The following is a 22,916-nucleotide window of genomic DNA, read 5'->3' on the forward strand; positions in this document are numbered from 1 at the left end:
TGTGATGATGTAAATAGACCATTAGTGTGCGATGATGTAATAACGTGTGAGAGCGCGATGATGTAATAGACCGTGAGAATGCGATGATGTAATGGCGTGCTAGTGTGCGATGATGTAATAATGCGTGAGTGCACGATGATGTAATGGACCGTGAGTATGCGTTGATCTAATAGCGCGTGCGTGCGCGATGATGTAATAGCGCACTAGTACGCGACGATGTAATAGCGCTTGAGTGTGCGATGATGTAATAGCGCGCGAGTGAGCGATGATGTAATAGACCGTGAGTGCGCAATGTTGTAATAGTCTGTGCGTGCACGATAATGTAATAGCGCACGAGTGCGCGATGATGTAATAGACCGTGAGTGCGCAATGATGTAATAGACCATGAGTGTGCGATGATTTAATAACGCGTGAGAGCGTGTTGATGTAATAGACCGTGAGTATGCGATGATTTAATAGCGCATTAGTGTGCGATGATGTAATAGCGCGTGAGTGCGCGATGATAGAAGAGCGCGTGAGTGCCCGATGATGTAATAGACCGTGAGTATGCGATGATGTAATAGCCCGTGAGTGCGCGATGATGTAATGGACCATGAGCATGCGATGATGTAATTGCTCGTCAGTGCGCGATGATGTAATAACGCGTGAGAGGGCGTTGATGTAATGGACCGTGAATATGTGATTATGTAATGGCGCGTTAGTGCACGATGATGTAATAGCGCGTGAGTGCGCGATGATATAATAGTGCACGAGTGCGCGATGATTTAATAGACCGTGAGTATCCGATGATGTAATAGAACGTGAGTGCGCGATGATGTAATAGCGCGAGAGTATGTGATGAAGTAATGGACTGTGAGTATGCGATGATGTAATAGACCGTGAGTATGCGATGATGTAATAGCACGTGAGTGCGCGATGATGTAATAGACCGTGAGTGCGCGATGATGTAATAGCACGAGTGCGCGATGATGTAATGGACCTTGAGTATGCGATGATGTAATAGCGCGTGAGTGCGCGAGGAAGTAATAGACTGTGAGTATGTGATGATGTAATAGCATGCGTGTGCACAATGATGTAATAGCGCGTGAGTACACGATAATGTAATAGCGTGTGAGTGCGCGATGATGTAATAGCGCGCTAGTACGCGATGATGTAATAGCGCGTGAGTGTGCGATGATGTAATAGACCGTGAGTGCGCGATGATGTAATAGTGCGTGAGTGCGCGATAATGTAATAACGTGTGAGGGCGTGATGATGTAATGGACCGTGAGTATGCGACGATGTAATAGACCATGAGTGTGCGATGATGTAATAACGCGTGAGATGGCGATGATGTAATAGACCGTGAGTATGCGATGATGTAATAGCACGCGAGTGCACGATGAAATAATAGCACGTGAGTGCGCGATGATGTAACAGTGTGTGAGTGCGCGATGATGTAATAGCGAATGAGTGCGCGATGATGTAATGGACCGTGAGTGTGCGATGATGTAATAGCGCGTGAGTGCGCGATGATGTAACAGACCGTGAGTGCGCGATGATGTAATAGCGCGTGTGCACGATGATGTAACGGACCGTGAGTATGCGGGGATGTAATAGCGCGTGAGTGCGCAATGATGTAATAGTGTGTGAGTACACGATAATGTAATAGCGCGTGAGTGTGCGATGATGTAATAGCGCGTGAGTGCGCGAGGATATAATAGACGGTGAGTATGCGATGACGTAACAGCGCGAGTGCACGATGATGTAACGGACCATGAGTATGCGATGATGTAATAGCGCGTGAGTTCACAAGGATATAATAGACGGTGAGTATGCGATGATGTAATAGCGCGAGAGTGCGCAATGATGTAATAGTGCCTGAGTGGGCGATGATGTAATAGCGCACTAGTACATGATAAAGTAATGGCGCGTGAGTGCACGATGATGTAATTTGTCCGTGAGTGCGTGATGATGTAACAGCATGTGAGTGCGTGATGATGTAGTAACATGTGAGTGCGCGATGATGCAATGGACCGTGAGTATGAGACGATTAATAGACCATGAGTGTGTGATGATGTAATAACGCGTGAGAGGGCAATGATGTAACAGACTGTGAGTATGCGATGATGTAATAGCGCGTGAGTGCGCGATGATGTAATAGACCGTGACTGCACGATGATGTAATAGCGCGCTAGTGCGCGATGATGTAATAGACCGTGAGTGCACAATGATGTAATAGCGCGAGTGCGCGATGATGTAATAGACCATGCATGCATGATGATATAATAGACCGTGAGTGCACGATGATGTAATAACGCGTGAGTGCGCGATGATGTAATGGACCGTGAGTATGCGATTATGTAATAGATCATGAGTATGCGATGATGTAATCGAGCACGAGTGTGCAGTGATGTAATAGCACGTGAGTGTGCGATGATGTAATAGCGCGCGAGTGTGCGGTGATGCAATAGCGCGAGTACACGATGATGTAATAGCGCGCGACTGTGCGATGAGGTAATAGCGCGTGAGTGTGCGATGATGTCATAGCACACGAGTGCGCAAAGATGTAATAGCGCGTGAGTACATTATGATGTAATAGCGCAGGAGTGCGCGATGATGTAATGGCACGTGATTGTGCGATGTTGCAATAGCACGTGAGTGTGCAGTGATGTAATAGGGCGCGAGTGTGTGATGATGCCATAGCACGTGAGTGCGCAGTGATGTAATAGCGTGTGTGTGTGATGATGCAATAGCACATGAGTGCGCAGTGATGTGATAGAGCGCGATTGTGCAGTGATGTAGTAGCACGTGAGTGTGCGATGATGTAATAGTGTGCGAGTGTGCGATGATGTAATAACGCGTGAGTGTGCGATGATGTCATAGCACGTGAATGTGTGATGATATAATACCGCGTGAGTGTGCAATGATGTTAAAGCGCGAGTACACAATTATGTAATAGCGCGAGTGCGCGATGATGTAACAGCGTGTGAGTGTGTGATGATGTAATAGCACGTGAGTGTGTGATGATGTAATAGCGCATGAATGCACGATGATGTAATAGCATGTGATTGCGTGATGATGTAATAGCGCGTGAGTGTGCGATGATGTCATTGCACCCGAGTGCATAATGATGTAATAGCGCGTGAGTGTGCAATGATGTAAATTGTCCGTGAGTGCGTGATGATGTAACAGCGCGTGAGTGTGCAGTGATGTAATTTGTCCGTGAGTGCGTGATGATGTAACAGCGTGTGAGTGCGTGATGATGTAATAGCACGTGAGTGTGTGATGATGTAATAGCGCATGAATGCACGATGATGTAATAGCATGTGAGTGCGTGATGATGTAATAGCGCGTGAGTGTGCGATGATGTCATTGCACCCGAGTGCATAATGATGTAATAGCGCGTGAGTGTGCGATGATGTCATTGCACCCGAGTGCATAATGATGTAATAGCGCGTGAGTGTGCAATGATGTAATTTGTCCGTGAGTGCGTGATGATGTTACAGCGTGTGAGTGCGTGATGATGTAGTAACGTGTGAGTGCGCGATGATGCAATGGACCGTGAGTATGCGACGATGTAATAGACCATGAGTGTGTGATGATGTAATAACGCGTGAGAGGGCAATGATGTAACAGACTGTGAGTATGCGATGATGTAATAGCGCGTGAGTGCGCGATGATGTAATAGACCGTGACTGCACGATGATGTAATAGCGCGCTAGTGCGCGATGATGTAATAGACCGTGAGTGCACGATGATGTAATAGCGCGAGTGCGCGATGATGTAATAGACCGTGCATGCATGATGATATAATAGGCCGTGAGTGCACGATGATGTAATAACGCGTGAGTGCGCGATGATGTAATGGACCGTGAGTATGTGATGATGTAATAGACCATGAGCGTGCAATGATTTAATAACACGTGAGAGCGTGATGATGTAATAGACCGTGATTATGCGATGATGTAATGGCGCGTCAGTGCGCAATGATGTAATAGACCGTGAGTGCGCAATGATGTAATAGACCGTGCATGCACGAGGATATAATAGCACGTGAGTGCGCGATTATGTAATGGAAAGTGAGTATGCGATTATATAACAGACCATGAGTGTGCGATGATGTAATAGAGCACAAGTGTGCAGTGATGTAGTAGTGCGTGAGTGTGCGATGATGTAATAGTGCGCGAGTGTGCGGTGATGTAATAGCGCGAGTACACGATGATGTAATAGCACGCGACTCTGCGCTGATGTAATAGCACGTGAGTGTGCAATGATGTCATAGCACGCGAGTGCGCAAAGATGTAATAGCGCCTGAGTGTGCGATGATGTCATAGCACTCGAGTGCGTGACAATGTAATAGCGCATGAGTGTGCGATGATGTATCAGGTGAGTGCGCGATGATGTAATAGCACGTGAGTGTGTGATGATGTAATAGCGCGTGCTTGCGCGATTATGTAATAACGCGTGAGTGCGCGATGATGTAATGGACCGTGAGTATGTGATGATGTAATAGACCATGAGTGTGCGATGATTTAATAACGCGTGAGAGCGTGATGATGTAATAGACCGTGAGTTTGCGATGATGTAATGGCGCGTCAGTGCGCAATGATGTAATAGACCGTGAGTGCACGATGATGTAACAGCGTGTGAGTGCGTGATGATGTAATAGCACGAGTGCACGATGTTGTAATAGCGTGAGTGCGCAATGATGTAATAGCAAGAGTGTGCAATGATGTAACAGCGCGCGAGTGTGCGATGATGTAATAGTGCGCGAGTGTGCAGCGATGTATTGGCGCAAGAGTGTGTGATGATGTAATAGAACGTGTGTATGCGATGATGTAATAGCGCGCGAGTGCGCGATGATGTAATAGACCGTGAGTGCACGATGATATAATAGCGCGTGAGTGCGCGATGATGTAATAGACCGTGAGTGCGCGATGATTTAATAGACCGTGAGTGCGCGATGATATAATAGCGCGTGCTTGCGCGATTATGTAATAACGCGTGAGTGCGCGTTGATGTAATGGACCGTGAGTATGTGATGATGTAATAGACCATGAGTGTGCAATGATTTAATAACACGTGAGAGCGTGATGATGTAATAGACTGTGATTATGCGATGGTGTAATGGCGCGTCAGTGCACAATGATGTAATAGACCGTGAGTGCGCGATGATGTAATAGACCGTGCATGCACGAGGATATAATAGCACGTGAGTGCGCGATGATGTAATGGAAAGTGAGTATGCGATTATGTAACAGACCATGAGTGTGCGATGATGTAATAGAGCACGAGTGTGCAGTGATGTAGTAGTGCGTGAGTGTGCGATGATGTAATAGTGTGCGAGTGTGCGGTGATGTAATAGCGCGAGTACACGATGATGTAATAGCACGCGACTCTGCGCTGATGTAATAGCACGTGAATGTGCAATGATGTCATAGCACGCGAGTGCGCAAAGATGTAATAGTGCATGAGTACATTATGATGTAATAGCGCAGGAGTGCGCGATGATGTAATGGTGCGTGAGTGTGCGATGATGCAATAGCACGTGAGTGTGCAGTGATGTAATAGGGCGCGAGTGTGCGATGATGCAATAGCACGTGAGTGCGCATTGATGTAATAGCGTGTGAGTGGGCGATGATGCAATAGCACGTGAGTGTGCAGTGATGTAATAGAGCGCAAGTGTGCAGTGATGTAGTAGCGCATGAGTGTGCGATGATGTAATAGTGTGCGAGTGTGCGATGATGTAATAGCGCATGAGTGTGCGATGATGTCATAGCACGTGAATGTGTGATGATGTAATAGCACATGTGTGCGAAGAAGTCATAGCACCCGCGTGCGTGATGATGTAGTACCGCGTGAGTGTGCAATGATGTTAAAGCGCGAGTACACAATTATGTAATAGCTCGAGTGGGCGATGATGTAACAGTGTGTGAGTGCGTGATGATGTAATAGCACGTGAGTGTGCGATGATGTCATTGCACCCGAGTGCATAATGATGTAATACCGCGTGAGTGTGCAATGATGTTAAAGCGCGAGTACACAATGATGTAATAGCGCAAGTGTGCGATGATGTATCAGGTGAGTGCGCGATGATGTAATAGCACGTGAGTGTGTGATGATGTAATAGGGCGTGAGTGCACGATGATGTAATAGCGTGTGAGTGCGTGATGATGTAATAGCGCACGAGTGCATGCTGATGTAATAGCGTGAGTGCGCGATGATGTAATAGCATGAGTGTGCAATGATGTAATAGCGTGCGAGTGTGCAATGATGTAATAGCATGAGTGCACGATGATGTAATAGCATGAGTGTGCAATGATGTAATAGCGCGCGAGTGTGCAGCGATGTATTGGCGCGAGAGTGTGTGATGATGTAATAGACCGTGTGTATGCGATGATGTAATAGCACGCGAGTGCGCGATGATGTAATAGACCGTGAGTGCACGATGATATAATAGCGCGTGAGTGCGCGATGATGTAATAGACCGTGAGTGCGCGATGATTTAATAGACCGTGAGTGCGCGATGATATAATAGCGCGTGAGTGCGCGATGATGTAATAGCGGGAGTACATGATGATTCAATAGCACGCAAGTGTGCGATGATGTAATAGCGAGTGTGCGATAATGTCATAGCACTCGAGTGCGTGACAATGTAATAGCGCATGAGTGTGCGATGATGTAATAGCGCGAGTACACGATGATGCTATAGCACGCGAGGGTGCGATGATGTAATAGCGCGTGAGTACATTATGATGTAATAGCGCGTGAGTACATTATGATGTAAAAGCGCGTGACTGCGTGATGCTGTAATAATGCGTGAGTGCGCGATGATGTAATAGACCGTGAGTATGCGATGATGTAATAGCGCGCGAGTACGTGATGATGTAATGGACCGTGAGTATGCAATGATGTAATAACGCGTGAGAGCGTGATGATGTAATAGACGGTGAGTATGCAATGATGTAATGGTGCGCTAGTGCACGATGATGTAATAGCCCGTGAGTGCGCGATGATTTAATAGCGCACGAGTGCGCAATGATTTAATAGACCATGAATGTGCGATGATGTAATAGCGCGTGAGTGCGCGATGATGTAACAGACCGTGAGTGCGCAATGATGTAATAGCGTGAGTGCGCGATGATGTAATGGACCGTGACTATGTGGTGATGTAATAGCGTGTGAGTGCGCGAGGATGTAATAGCCCGTGAGTATGCAATGATGTAATAGCGCGTGAGTGCGCAGTGATGTAATAGCGCGAGTACACGATAATGTAATAGCGCGTGAGTGCGTGATGATATAATAGCGCGAGTGCGCGATGATGTATTAGCGCCTGTGTGCGCAATGATTTAAAAGCGCGCTAGTACACGATAATGTAATAGCGCGTGAGTGCACGATGATGTAATAGACCGTGAGTGCGCGATGATGTAATAGACCAAGAGTGCGCGATGATGTAATAACGCGCGAGTGCACGATGATGTGATGGACCGTGAGTATGCGATCATGTAATAGACCATGAGTGCACGATGATGTAATAGTAAATTAGTACGCGATAATGTAATAGCGTGAGTGTCCGATGATGTAATAGTGCGCGAGTGCACAATGATGTAATAGACCGTGAGTGCGCGATGATGTAATAGACCAAGAGTGTGCGATGATGTAATAACGCGCGAGTGCACGATGATCTAATGGACCATGAGTACGCGATGATGTAATAGACCATGAGTGTGCGATGCTGTAATAACGCGTGAGAGCGCGATGATGTGATAGACCGTGAGTGTGCGATGATGTAATAGCATGTGAGTGCGCGATGATGTAACAGACCGTGAGTGCGCGATGATGTAATGGACCGTGAGTGCGCGATGATATAATAGACCGTGAGTATGCGATGATGTAATAGCGCGCTAGTGCATGATGATGTAATAGACCGAGCGTGCGCGATGATATAATAGACCGTGTCAGCGCGATGATGTAATTGACCGTGAGTGCGTGATGATTTAATAGCGCGAGTGCATGATGATGTAATAGCGCGTGAGTGCGTGATGATGTAATAGAACGAGCGTGTGCAATGATATAATAGACCGTGAGTGCGCGTTGATTTAATAGACCGTGAGTGCGCGATGATGTAATAGACCGAGCGTGCACGATGATATAATAGACTGTGAATGCGCGATGATTTAATAGACCGTGAGTGTGCGATGATGTAATCGCGTGAGTGCATGATGAGATAATAGCGCGTGAGTGCGCGATGATGTAATAACGCGTGAGTGCGCGATGGTGTAATGGACCGTGAGTATGCGATGATGTAATGGTGCGCTGGTGCGTGATGATGTAATAGCGTGTGAGTGCGCGATGATGTAACAGACCGAGTGTGCGCGATGATATAATAGACCGTGTCAGCGCGATGATGTAATTGACCGTGAGTGCGTGATGATTTAATAGCGCGAGTGCATGATGATGTAATAGCGCGTGAGTGCGCAATGATGTAATAGACCGAGCGTGTGCGATGATATAATAGACTGTGAATGCGCGATGATTTAATAGACCGTGAGTGTGCGATGATGTAATCGCATGAGTGCATGATGAGATAATAGCGCGTGAGTGCGCGATGATGTAATAACGCGTGAGTGCGCGATGGTGTAATGGACCGTGAGTATGCGATGATGTAATGGTGCGCTAGTGCGTGATGATGTAATAGCGTGTGAGTGCGCGATGATGTAATAGCGAATGAGTGCGTGATGATGTAATGGACCGTGAGTGTGCGATGATGCAATAGCGCGTGAGTGCGCGATGATGTAACAGACCGTGAGTGCGCGATGATGTAATAGCGCGAGTGCACGATGATGTAATGGACCGTGAGTATGCGGGGATGTAATAGACCATGAGTGTGCGATTATGTAATAACGCATGAGAGCGCGATGATGTAATAGACCGTGAGTATGCGATGATGTAATAGCGTGTGAGTGTTCGATGATGTAATAGAACATGAGTATGCAATGATGTAATAGCGCGCGAGTACATGATGATGTAATGGACCGTGAGTATGCGGTGATGTAATAGCGCGTGAGTGCGCGAGTATGTAATAGACTGTGAGTATGCGATGATGTAATAGTGCGTGAGTGTGCAATGATGTAATAGCGCATGAGTGCACGATAATGTAATAGCGCGAGAGTGTGTGATGATATAATAGACCATGAGTATGCAATGATGTAATAGCGTGTGAGTGCGTGATGATGTAATAGACCATGAGTATGCGATGATGTAAAAGCAGGAGTGTGCGCGATGATGTAATGGACGGTATGTATGCGATGATGTAATAGCACGAGTGTGCGATGATGTAATAGCGCGTGAGTGCACGTTGATGTAATGGACCGTGGCTATGCGACGATGTAATAGACCATGAGTGTGCAATTATGTAATAATGCGTGAGAGCACGATGATGTAATAGACCGTGAGTTATGCGATGATGTAATAGCGCGTGAGTGCGCGATGATGTAATAGACCGTGAGTGCGCGATGATGTAATAGCGCGAGTGCAAGAGGATGTAATAGACTGTGAGTATGCGATGATGTAATAGCGCCTGAGTGCGCGAGGATGTAATAGCTCATGAGTGTGCGATGATGTAATAGACCGTGAGTATGCAATGATGTAATAGCGCGCGAGTACGTGATGATGTAATGGCGCACGAGTACGTGATGATGTAATGGACCGTGAGTATGCGGTGATGTAATAGCACGTGAGTGCGCGAGTATGTAATAGAATGTGCGTATGCGATGATGTAATAGTGCGTGAGTGCGCAATGATGTAATAGCGCATGAGTACACGATAATGTAATAGCGCGTGAGTGCGCGATGATGTAATAGCACGAGTGCGCGATGATGTAATAGCGTGCAAGTGCACGTTGATGTAATGGACCGTGAGTATGCGACAATGTAATAGACCGTGAGTGCGCAATGATGTAATAGCGCATGAGTGCGCGATGATTTAATAGACCGTGAGTACGCGATGATATAATAGTGCGAGTGCGCGAGGATGTAATAGCTCATGAGTGTGCGATGATGTAATAGACCGTGAGTATGCAATGATGTAATAGCGCGCGAGTACGTGATGATGTAATGGCGCACGAGTACGTGATGATGTAATGGACCGTGAGTATGCGATGATGTAATAGTGCTTGAGTGCGCAATGATGTAATAGCGCGTGAGTGCGCGATGATGTAATAGCACGAGTGCGCGATGATGTAATAGCGCGCAAGTGCACGTTGATGTAATGGACCGTGAGTATGCGACAATGTAATAGACCGTGAGTGCGCAATGATGTAATAGCGCATGAGTGCGCGATGATGTAATGGACTGTGTGTATGCGACGATGTAATAGACCATGAGTGTGTAATTATGTAATGACGCGTGAGAGCGCGATGATGTAATAGACCGTGAGTGCGCGATGATGTAATAGCTCACGAGTGCGTGATGATGTAATGGACCGTGAGTATGCGACGATGTAATAGACCATGAGTGTGCAATGATGTAATAATGCGTGAGAGCGCGATGCTGTAATAGACCGTGAGTGCGTGATAATGTAATAGCGCGCTAGTGCGCGATGATGTAATAGACCGTGAGTGCGCGATGATGTAATAGACCCTGCATGCACGATGATATAATAGCGCGTGAGTGCACGATGATGTAATAACACGTGGGTGCGACATGATGTAATCGTCCATGAGTGTGCGATTATGTAATAGACCATGAGTGTGCGATGGTGTAATAGCGCGGGATTGCGTGATGATGTAATAGCACATGAGTGTGTGATGATGTAATAGCGCGAGTGCACGATGATGTAATAACACGTGGGTGCGACATGATGTAATCGTCCATGAGTGTGCGATTATGTAATAGACCATGAGTGTGCGATGGTGTAATAGCGCGGGATTGCGTGATGATGTAATAGCACATGAGTGTGTGATGATGTAATAGCGCGAGTGCATGATGATGTAATAGCGCAAGTGCGCGATGATGTAATAGCTTGCAAGTGCGCGATGATGTAATAGCATGAGTGTGCGATGATGTAATAGCGCGGGATTGCACGATGATGTAATAGCACGTGAGTGTGTGATGATGTAATAGCGTGAGTGCACGATGATGTAATAGCGCGCGAGTGTGCGATGATGCAACAGCGCATTAGTGCGCGATGATGTATTAGCGCGCGAGTGCGCTTTGATGTAATGTACCGTGAGTATGCGACGATGTAATAGACCATGAGTGTGCGATGATGTAATAGCACGTGATTGCGCGATGATGTAATAGCGCGCTAGTGCGCGATGATGTAATAGACCGTGAGTGCGCGATGATGTAATAGACCCTGCATGCACGACGATATAATAGCGCGTGAGTGCACGATGATGTAATAACGCGTGGGTGCGACATGATGTAATCGTCCATGAGTGTGCGATTATGTAATAGACCATGAGTGTGCGATGGTGTAGTAGCGCGGGATTGCGTGATAATGTAATAGCGCGTGAGTGTGTGATGATGTAATAGCGCGAGTGCACGATGATGTAGTAGCGCAAGTGCGCAATGATGTAATAGCGTGCGAGTGCGCGATGATGTAATAGCATGAGTGTGCGATGATGTAATAGTGCGGGATTGCGCGATGATGTAATAGCGCGTGAGTGTGTGATGGTGTAATAGCGTGAGTGCACGATGATGTAATAGGACAAGTGCGCGATGATGTAATAGCATGAGTGTGCGATGATGTAATAGCGCGCGAGTGTGCGATGATGCAATAGCGCATGAGAGCGCGATGATATAATAGCGTCTGAGTACACGATTATGTGATAGTGGGAGAGTGTGTGATGATGTAATAGACCGTGAGTATGCAATGATGTAAAAGCAGGAGTGTGCGCGATGATGTAATGGACCGTGTGTATGCGATGATGTAATAGACCATGAGTGTGTGATGATGTAATGGACCGTGTGTATGCGATGATGTAATAGACCATGAGTGCGCGATGATGTAATAGCGCGCTAGTACGCGTTGATATAATAGTGCGAGTGCGCGATGATGTAATAGCGCATGAGTGCGCGATGATGTAATAGCGTGAGTGCGTGATGATGTAATAGCGCGTGAGTGCGCGATGATGTACTAACGCGTGAGTGCGCAATGATGTAATGGACCGTGAGTATTCGATGATGTAATAGACCATGAGTGCGCAATGCTGTAATAGCGCGATGATGTAATAGCGAGAGTGCGTGATGATGTAATAGCGCGTGAGTGCGCAATGATGTACTAACGCGTGAGTGCGCAATGATGTAATGGACCGTGAGTATTCGATGATGTAATAGACCATGAGTGTGCGATTATGTAATAACGCGTGAGAGCGCGATGATGTAATAGACCGTGAGTATGCGATTATGTAATAGCGCGTGAGTGCGCGATGATGTAATAGCTCATAAGTGCGCGATGATGTAATAGAACGTGAGTATGCAATGATGTAATAGACCATGAGTGCGCGATGATGTACTAACGCATGAGAGTGCGATGATGTAATAGACTGTGAGTATGCAATGATTTAATGGTGCGCTAGTGCGTGATGATGTAATAGACGGTGAGTGTGCGATGATGTAATAGCGCGTGAGTGTGCGACGATGATGTAATAGACCGTGAGTGCGCGATGATGTAATAGACCGTGAGTGCGCGATGATGTAATGGACCGTGAGTATGCGATGATGTAATAATGCATGAGAGCGCGATGATGTAATAGACTGTGAGTATGCGATGATTTAATGGTGCGCTAGTGTGCGATGATGTAATAGACGGTGAGTGTGCGATGATGTAATAGCGAGTGAGTGTGCGACGATGATGTAATAGACCGTGAGTGCGCGACGATGTAATAGACCGTGAGTGCGTGATGATATAATAGCACGTGAGTGTGCAATGATGTAATCGACCATGAATGCACGATGATGTAATAGCGTGAGTGCGCGATGATGTAATGGACCGTGAGTACGCGGTGATGTAATAGCGCGAGTGCAAAATGATATAATAGCGCATGAGTACACGATAATGTAATAGCGCGTTAGTGCGCGATGATGTAATAGCGCGAGTGCGCGATGATGTGATGGATCGTGAGTATGCGATGATGTAATAGACCATGAGTGCGCGATGATATAATAGCGCGTCAGTGCGCGATGATGTAATAACGCGTGAGTGCGCGACGATGTAATGGACCGTGAGTATGCGATGATGTAATAGACCATGAGTGTGCAATGAAGTAATAACGCGTGAGAGTGTGATGATGTAATAGACCGTGAGTTATGCGATGATGTAATAGCGCGTTAGTGCACGATGATGTAATAGACCGTGAGTGCGCGATGATGTAATGGACCGTGAGTATGCGGTGATGTAATAGTGCGTGAGTGCGCGAGGATGTAATAGACTGTGAGTATGCGATGATGTAATAGCTCATGAGTGCGCAATGATGTAATAGCGCGTGAGTACACGATAATGTAATAGCGGGTGAGTGCGCGATGATGTAACAGCGCTTGAGTGCGCGAGGATGTAATAGACCGTGAGTATGCAATGATGTAATAGCTCGTGAGTGCACAATGATGTAATAGCACATGAGTACACGATGATGTAATAGCGCGTGAGTGTGCGATGATGTAATGGCCCGTGTGTATGCAACAATGTAATAGACCATGAGTGCACGATGACGTAATAGCGCGCTAGTGCGCGATGATGTAATAGACCATGAGTGCGCAATGATGTAATAGGGCGATAGTGCGTGATGATGTAATAGACCGTGAGTGCGCGATGATGTAATAGCGTGAGTGCGCGATGATGTAGTAGACCGTGCATGCACGATGATATAATAGCGTGTGAGTGCGCAATGATGTAATAACGCTTGAGTGCGCGATGATGTAATGGACCGTGAGTATGCGATTATGTATTAGACCATGAGTGTGCGATGATGTAATAGAGCGCGAGTGTGCAGTGATGTAGTAGCGCGTGAGTGTGTGATGATGTAATAACATGTGCGTGCGCGATGATGTAATGGACCATGAGTATTCAATGATGTAATAGACCATGAGTGTGCGATGATGTAATAACACGGGGGAGCGCGATGATGTAATAGAACGTGAGTATGCGATGATGTAATGGCGCGCTAGTGCGCGATGATGTAATGGACTGTGAGTGCGCGATGATGTAATAGACCCTGCATGCACGTTGATATAGTAGCGCGTGAGTGCGCGATGATGTAATAACGCATGGGTGCGACATGATGTAATCGTCCATGAGTGTGCGATTATGTAATAGACCATGAGTGTGTGATTGTGTAATAGCGCGGAATTGCGTAATGATGTAATAGCACTTGAGTGTGTGATGATGTAATAGCACGAGTGCACGATGATGTAATAGCGCAAGTGCACGATGATGTAATAGCGTGCAAGTGCGCGATGATGTAATAGCATGAGTGTGCGATGATGTAATAGCGCAGGATTGCACGATGATGTAATAGCGCGTGAGTGTGTGATGATGTAATAGCGTGAGTGCACGATGATGTAATAGCGCGCGAGTGTGCGATAATGCAACAGCGCATGAGTGCGCGATGATGTAATAGCGCGCGAGTTCGCTTTGATGTAATGTACCGTGAGTATGCGACGATGTAATAGACCATGAGTGTGCGATGATGTAATAGCGCGTGATTGCGCGATGATGTAATAGCGCGCTAGTGCGCGATGATGTAATAGACCTTGAGTACGCGATAATGTAATAGACCCTGCATGCACGATCATATAATAGCGCGTGACTGCACAATGATGTAATAACGCGTGGGTGCGACATGATGTAATCGTCCATGAGTGTACAATTATGTAATAGACCATGAGTATGCGATGGTGTAATAGCGCGGGATTGCGTGATAATGTAATAGCGCGTGAGTGTGTGATGATGTAATAGCGCGAGTGCACGATGATGTAGTAGCGCAAGTGCGCAATGATGTAATAGCGTGCGAGTGCGCGATGATGTAATAGCATGAGTGTGCGATGATGTAATAGCGTGGGATTGCGCGATAATGTAATAGCGCGTGAGTGTGTGATGATGTAATAGCGTGAGTGCACGATGATGTAATAGGACAAGTGCGCGATGATGTAATAGCATGAGTGTGCGATGATGTAATAGCGCGCGAGTGTGCGATGATGCAATAGCGCATGAGAGCGCGATGATATAATAGCGTCCGAGTACACGATTATGTGATAGCGCGAGAGTGTGTGATGATGTAATAGACCATGAGTATGCAATGATGTAAAAGCAGGAGTGTGCGCGATGATGTAATGGACCGTGTGTATGTGATGATGTAATAGACCATGAGTGCGTGATGATGTAATGGACCGTGTGTATGCGATAATGTAATAGACCATGAGTGCGCGATGATGTAATAGCGCGCTAGTACGCGATGATATAATAGTGCGAGTGCGCGATGATGTAATAGCGCATGAGTGCGCGATGATGTAATAGCGTGAGTGCGCAATGATGTAATAGACCGTGAGTGCGCAATGCTGTATTAGCGCGATGATGTAATAGCGAGAGTGCGTGATGATGTAATAGTGCGTGAGTGCGCGATGATATACTAACGCGTGAGTGCGCAATGATGTAATGGACCGTGAGAATTCGATGATGTAATAGACCATGAGTGTGCGATTATGTAATAATGCGTGAGAGCGCGATGATGTAATAGACCGTGAGTATGCGATGATGTAATAGCGCGTGAGTGCGCGATGATGTAATAGCTCACGAGTGCGCGATGATGTAATAGAACGTGAGTATGCAATGATGTAATAGACCATGAGTGCGCGATGATGTAATAATGCATGAGAGCGCAATGATGTAATAGACTGTGTGTATGCGATGATTTAATGGTGCGTTAGTGCGCGATGATGTAATAGACGGTGAGTGTGCGATGATGTAATAGCGCATGAGTGTGCGACGATGATGTAATAGACCGTGAGTGCGCGATGATGTAATGGACCGTGAGTATGCGATGATGTAATAATGCATGAGAGCACGATGATGCAATAGACTGTGAGTATGCGATGATTTAATGGTGCACTAGTGCGCGATGATGTAATAGACGGTGAGTGTGCGATGATGTAATAGCGAGTGAGTGTGTGACGATGATGTAATAGACCGTGAGTGCGCGATGATGTAATACACCGTGAGTGCGCGATGATATAATAGCACGTGAGTGCGCAATGATGTAATCGACCATGAATTCACAATGATGTAATAGCCTGAGTGCGCGATTATGTAATGGACCGTGAGTACGCGGTGATGTAATAGCGCGTGAGTGCGCGAGGATGTGATGGACCGTGAGTATGCGATGATGTAATAGACCATGAGTGCACGATGATGTAATAGCGTGCTAGTACGCGATGATGTAATAGCGCGTCAGTGCGCGATGATGTAATAACGCGTGAGTGCGCAAAGATGTAATGGACCGTGAGTATGCGATGATGTAATAGACCATGAGTATGCAATGAAGTAATAACGCGTGAGAGCGTGATGATGTAATAGACCGTGAGTTATGCGATGATGTAATAGCGCGTGAGTGCACGATGATGTAATAGACCGTGAGTGCGCAATGATGTAATGGACCGTGAGTATGCGGTGATGTAATAGTGCGTGAGTGCGCGAGGATGTAATAGACTGTGAGTATGCGATGATGTAATAGTGTGTGAGTGCGCAATGATGTAATAGCGCGTGAGTACACGATAATGTAATAGCGGGTGAGTGTGCGATGATGTAACAGCGCGTGAGTGCGCGAGGATGTAATAGACCGTGAGTATGCAATGATGTAATAGCTCGTGAGTGCGCAATGATGTAATAGCGCATGAGAACACGATGATGTAATAGCGCGTGAGTGTGCGATGATGTAATGGCCCGTGTGTATGCAACAATGTAATAGACCATGAGTGCACGATGACGTAATAGTGCGCTAGTGCGCGATGATGTAATAGACCATGAGTGCGCAATGATGTAATAGGGTGATAGTGCGTGATGATGTAATAGACCGTGAGTGCGCAATGATGTAATAGCGTGTGAGTGCGCAATGATGTAATAACGCTTGAGTGCGCGATGATGTAATGGACCGTGAGTATGCGATTATGTATTAGACCATGAGTGTGCGATGATGTAATAGAGCGCGAGTGTGCAGTGATGTAGCAGCGCGTGAGTGTGTGATGATGTAATAACACGTGAGTGCGCGATGATGTAATGGACCATGAGTATTCAATGATGTAATAGACCATGAGTGTGCGATTATGTAATAACGCGTGAGAGCGCGATGATGTAATAGACCGTGAGTATGCGATGATGTAATAGCGCGTGAGTGCGCAATGATGTAATAGCTCACGAGTGCACGATGATGTAATAGAACGTGAGTATGCAATGATGTAATAGACCATGAGTGCGCGATGATGTAATAAAGCATGAGAGCGCGATGATGTAATAGACTGTGTGTATGCGATGATTTAATGGTGCGCTAGTGCGCGATGATGTAATAGACGGTGAGTGTACGATGATGTAATAGCGCATGAGTGTGCGACGATGATGTAATAGACCGTGAGTGCGCGATGATGTAATAGACCGTGAGTGCGCGATGATGTAATAGCACGTGAGTGCGCGATGATGTAATGGACCTTGGGTATGCGATGATGTAATAATGCATGAGAGCGCGATGATGCAATAGACTGTGAGTATGCGATGATTTAATGGTGCGCTAGTGCGCGATGATGTAATAGACGGTGAGTGTGCGATGATGTAATAGCGAGTGAGTGTGCAACGATGATGTAATAGACCGTGAGTGCGCGATGATATAATAGCACGTGAGTGCGCAATGATGTAATCGACCATGAATGCACGATGATGTAATAGCGTGAGTGAGCGATGATGTAATGGACCGTGAGTACGCGGTGATGTAATAGCGCATGAGTGCGCGAGGATGTAATAGAGTGCTAGTACACGATGATGTAATAGCGCGTCAGTGCGCGATGATATAATAACGCGTGAGTGCGCGACGATGTAATGGACCGTGAGTATGCGATGATGTAATAGACCATGAGTGTGCAATGAAGTAATAACGCGTGAGAGCGTGATGATGTAATAGACCGTGAGTTATGCGATGATGTAATAGCGCGTGATTGCACGATGATGTAATAGACCGTGAGTGCGCGATGATGTAATGGACCGTGAGTATGCGGTGATGTAATAGTGCGTGAGTGCGCGAGGATGTAATAGACTGTGAGTATGCGATGATGTAATAGTGTGTGAGTGCACAATGATGTAATAGCGCCTGGGTACACGATAATGTAATAGCGGGTGAGTGCGCAATGATGTAACAGCACGTGAGTGCGCGAGGATGTAATAGACCGTGAGTATGCAATGATGTAATAGCTCGTGAGTGCGCAATGATGTAATAGCGCATGAGTACACGATGATGTAATAGCGCGTGAGTGTGCGATGATGTAATGGCCCGTGTGTATGCAACAATGTAATAGACCATGAGTGCACGATGACGTAATAGTGCGCTAGTGCGCAATGATGTAATAGGGCGATAGTGCGTGATGATGTAATAGACCGTGAGTGCGCGATGATGTAATAGCGTTAGTGCGCGATGATGTAGTAGACCGTGCATGCACGATGATATAATAGCGTGTGAGCGCGCGATGATGTAATAGCGCGTGAGTGTGTGATGATGTAATAGCGCAAGTGCACGATGATGTAATAGCGCAAGTGCGCGATTATGTAATAGGGCACAAGTGCGCGATGATGTAACAGCATGAGTGTGCGATGATGTAATAGCGCACGAGTATGCGATGATGTAATAGCGAACGAGTGCGCGATGATGTAATAGCGTGCGAGTACACGATGATGTAATAGTGAGAGAGTGTGTGATGATGTAATAGACAGTGAGTATGCAATGATGTAATAGCGCGTGAGAGCTCGATGATGTGTTGGACCATGAACATGCGATGATGTAATAGACCATGAGTGCGCGATGATGTAATAGCGCGCTAGTACGCAATGATGTAATAGCGCGAGTGTGGGATGATGTAATAGACCGCGAGTGCGCGATGATGTAATAGACCAAGAGTGCGTGATGATGTAATAACGCGCGAGTGCACAATGATGTAATAGACCGCGAGTATGCGATAATGTAATAGACCATGAGTGCGCGATGATGTAATGGACCGTGAGTATGCGGTGATGTAATAGCGCGTGAGTGCGCGATGATGTAATAGACCGTGAGTATGCGATGATGTAATAGCGTGTGAGTGCGCAATGATGTAATAGCATGAGTGCGCGATGATGTAATAGAACGTGAGTGCGCGATGATGTAATAGACCAAGAGTGCACAATGATGTAATAGACCGTGCATGCGCGATGATGTAATAGACCGTGAGTGCGCGATGATGTAATAGACCGTGAGTGCATGATGATGTAATAGCGCGAGTGCGCGATGATGTAGTATACCGTGCATGCGTGATGATATAATAGCATGTGAGTGCGCGATGATGTAATAACGTGTGAGAGCACGATGATGTAATAGACCGTGAGTATGTGATGATGTAATTCCGTGCCTATGCACGATGATGTAATAGCGCACGAGTGCGCGATGTTGCAATAGCGCAAGAGTGTGTGATGATGTAATAGACCATGAGTATGCGATGATGTAATAACTCGTGAGTGTGCAATGATGTAATAGCACGTGAGTACACGATGATGTAATAGCGCGTGAGTGCGCGATGATGTAATGGCCAGTGTGTATGCGACGATGTAATAGAACATGAGTGCACGATGACATAATAGCTCGCTAATGCGCGATGATGTAATAGACCGTGAGTGCACGATGATGTAATAGTGCGATAGTGCGCGATGATGTTAAAAACCGTTAGTGCGCGATGATGTAATAGAGCGTGAGTGTGCGGTGATGTAGTAGCGCGTGAGTGTGCGATGATGTCATAGCGTGCGAGTCTGCGGTGATGTAATAGTGCGAGTACACGATGATGTAATAGCTCGTGAGTGTGCGATGATGTAATAGACCGTGAGTGCGCGATGATGTAATAGAGCACGCGTGTGCAGTGATGTAGTAGTGCGTGAATGTGCGATGATGTAATAGCGTGTGATTGTGCGGTGATGTAATAGCGCGAGTGCGCGATGATGTAATAGACCGTGCATGCGCGATGATATAATAGCATGTGAGTGCCCGAGTATGTATTAATGTGTGAGTGCGCGATGACGTAATGGACCGTGAGTATGCGATGATGTAATAGACCATGAGTGTGCGATGATGTAATAGAGCGTGAGTGTGCAGTGAAGTAGTAGCGCGTGAGTGTGCGATGATGTAATAGCGTGCGAGTGTGCGATGATGTAATAGCACGCGAGTGCGCGATTATGTAATAGACCGTGAGTGCATGATGATCAAATAGACCGTGAGTGCGCGATGGTGTAATAGACCGTGGGTGTGCGATGATGTAATGGACTGTGAGGATGCGATGATGTAATAGAGCGTGAGTGCGCGATGGTGTAATAGACCATGAGTGCGCGATGATGTAATAGCATGAGTGCGCGATGATGTAATAGACTGTGAGTGCGCGATGATGTATAAGCGCGCTAATTCACGATGATGTAATAGACCGTGAGTGCGCGATGATGTAATAGCGTGAGTGCACGATTATGCAATAGAGCGTGCGTGCGCAATGATATAATAGCGTGTGAGTGTGCGATTATGTAATAAGGCGTGAGAGCGTGAGGATTTAATGGACCGTGAGTATGCATTGATGTAATAGCGCGTGAGTGCGCGATGATGTGATAGCGCTTGAGTGCGCGATGATGTAATAGCGCGTGAGTGCGTGATAATGTAATAGACCGTGAGTGCACGATGATGTAATAGCGCACGAGTGTGCGCTGATGTAATAGACCATGAGTGCGCGATGATGTAATCGACCGTGTGTGCGCAATGATGTAATAGACCATGAGTGTGTGATGATTTAATAACGCGTGAGAGCGTGATGATGTAATAGACCGTGAGTATGCGATGATGTAATGGCGCTCTAGTGTGTGATGATGTAATAGCGTGAGTGTGCGATGATGTAATAGCGCATGAGTGCGCGATGATATAATAGTGTGTTTGTACGCGATGATGTAATAGACCGTGAGTGTGCGATGATGTAATAGACCGTGAGTGTGCACTGATGTAATAACGCATGTGAGCGCGATGATGTAATGGACCATTAGTATGCGATGATGTAATACGGCGTGAGTGCACGATGATGATATAGCGTGAGTGCGTGACGATGTAATAGCGCGTGAGTGCGCGATGATGTAATAACGCGTGAGTGCGCGATGATGTAATGGACCGTGAGTAAGCGATGATGTAATAGACCATGAGTGTGCGATGATGTAATAATGCGTGAGAGAGCAATGATGTAATAGCTCACCAGTGTGCGATGATGTAATAGCGCACGAGTGCGCGATGATGTAATAGACCATGAGTATGCGATGATGTAATAGCGCGTGAGTGCGCGATGATGTAATAACGCGTGAGTGCGCGATGATGTAATGGACCGTGAGTATGCGATGATGTAATAGAGCATAAGTATGCGATGATGTAATGGTGCGCTAGTGCACGATGATGTAATAGCGTGTGAGTGCGCGATGATGTAACAGACCGTGAGTGCGCGATGATGCAATGGACCGTGAGTATGCGCTGATGTAATAGTGCGTGAGTGCGTGAGGATGTAATAGATCGTGAGTACGTGATGTTGTAATAGCGCGTGAGTGCGCAATGCTGTAATAGTGCGTGAGTACACGATAATGTAATAGCGTGTGAGTGCGCGATGATGTAATAGCGCGAGTGCACTATGATGTAATAGCATGAGTGTGCGATGATCTAATAGACTGTGAGTGCGCGATGATGTAATAGACCATGAGTGTGCGAGGATTTAATAGCGCGTGAGAGCGTGATGATGTAATAGAGCTTGAGTGCGCGATGATGTAATGTCGCTCTAGTGCGTGATGATGTAATAGCGTGTGAGTGTGCGATGATGTAATAGCGCACGAGTGCGCGATGATATAATAGTGCGTTTGTATGCAATGATGTAATAGACCGTGAGTGTGCGATGATGTAATAGACCGTGAGTGCGCGATGATCTAATAGACTGTGAGTGCACAATGATATAATAGTGCGTGAGTGCGCGATTATGTAATAGCGCGTGAGAACATGATGATGTAATAGTGCATTAGTGCGCGATGATGTAATAGACCGTGAGTGCGCGATGATGTAATAGCGCGCTAGTGCGCGATGATGTAATAGACCGTGCATGTGCGATGATGTAATAGACCGTGAGTGCGCGATGATCTAATAGACTGTGAGTGCACAATTATATAATAGTGCGTGAGTGCGCGATTATGTAATAGCGCGTGAGAACATGATGATGTAATAGTGCATTAGTGCGCGATGATGTAATAGACCGTGAGTGCGCGATGATGTAATAGCGCGCTAGTGCGCGATGATGTAATAGACCGTGAGTGTGCGATGATGTAATAGCGCGCTAGTGCGCGATGATGTAATAGACCGTGAGCGCGCGATGTTGTAATAGACAATGAGTGCGCAATGATGTAATCAACCATGACTGCACGATTTAGTAATAGCGCGTGAGTGCACGATGATGCAATAGAGCGCTAGTGTGAGATGATGTAATAGCACGTGAGTGCGCGATGATGTAATGACGTGTGAGTGCGCGATGATGTAATGGACTGTGAGTATGCGATTATGTAATAGCGCGTGAATGCACGATGATGTAATAGCGCACGAGTGTGCGATGATATAATAGTGCGTTTGTACGCGATGATGTATTAGACCGTGAGTGTGCGAT

This window comes from Carcharodon carcharias, chromosome 12 (assembly GCF_017639515.1).
Source record: "Carcharodon carcharias isolate sCarCar2 chromosome 12, sCarCar2.pri, whole genome shotgun sequence".
In the NCBI taxonomy this organism is placed as follows: Eukaryota; Metazoa; Chordata; class Chondrichthyes; order Lamniformes; family Lamnidae; genus Carcharodon; species Carcharodon carcharias.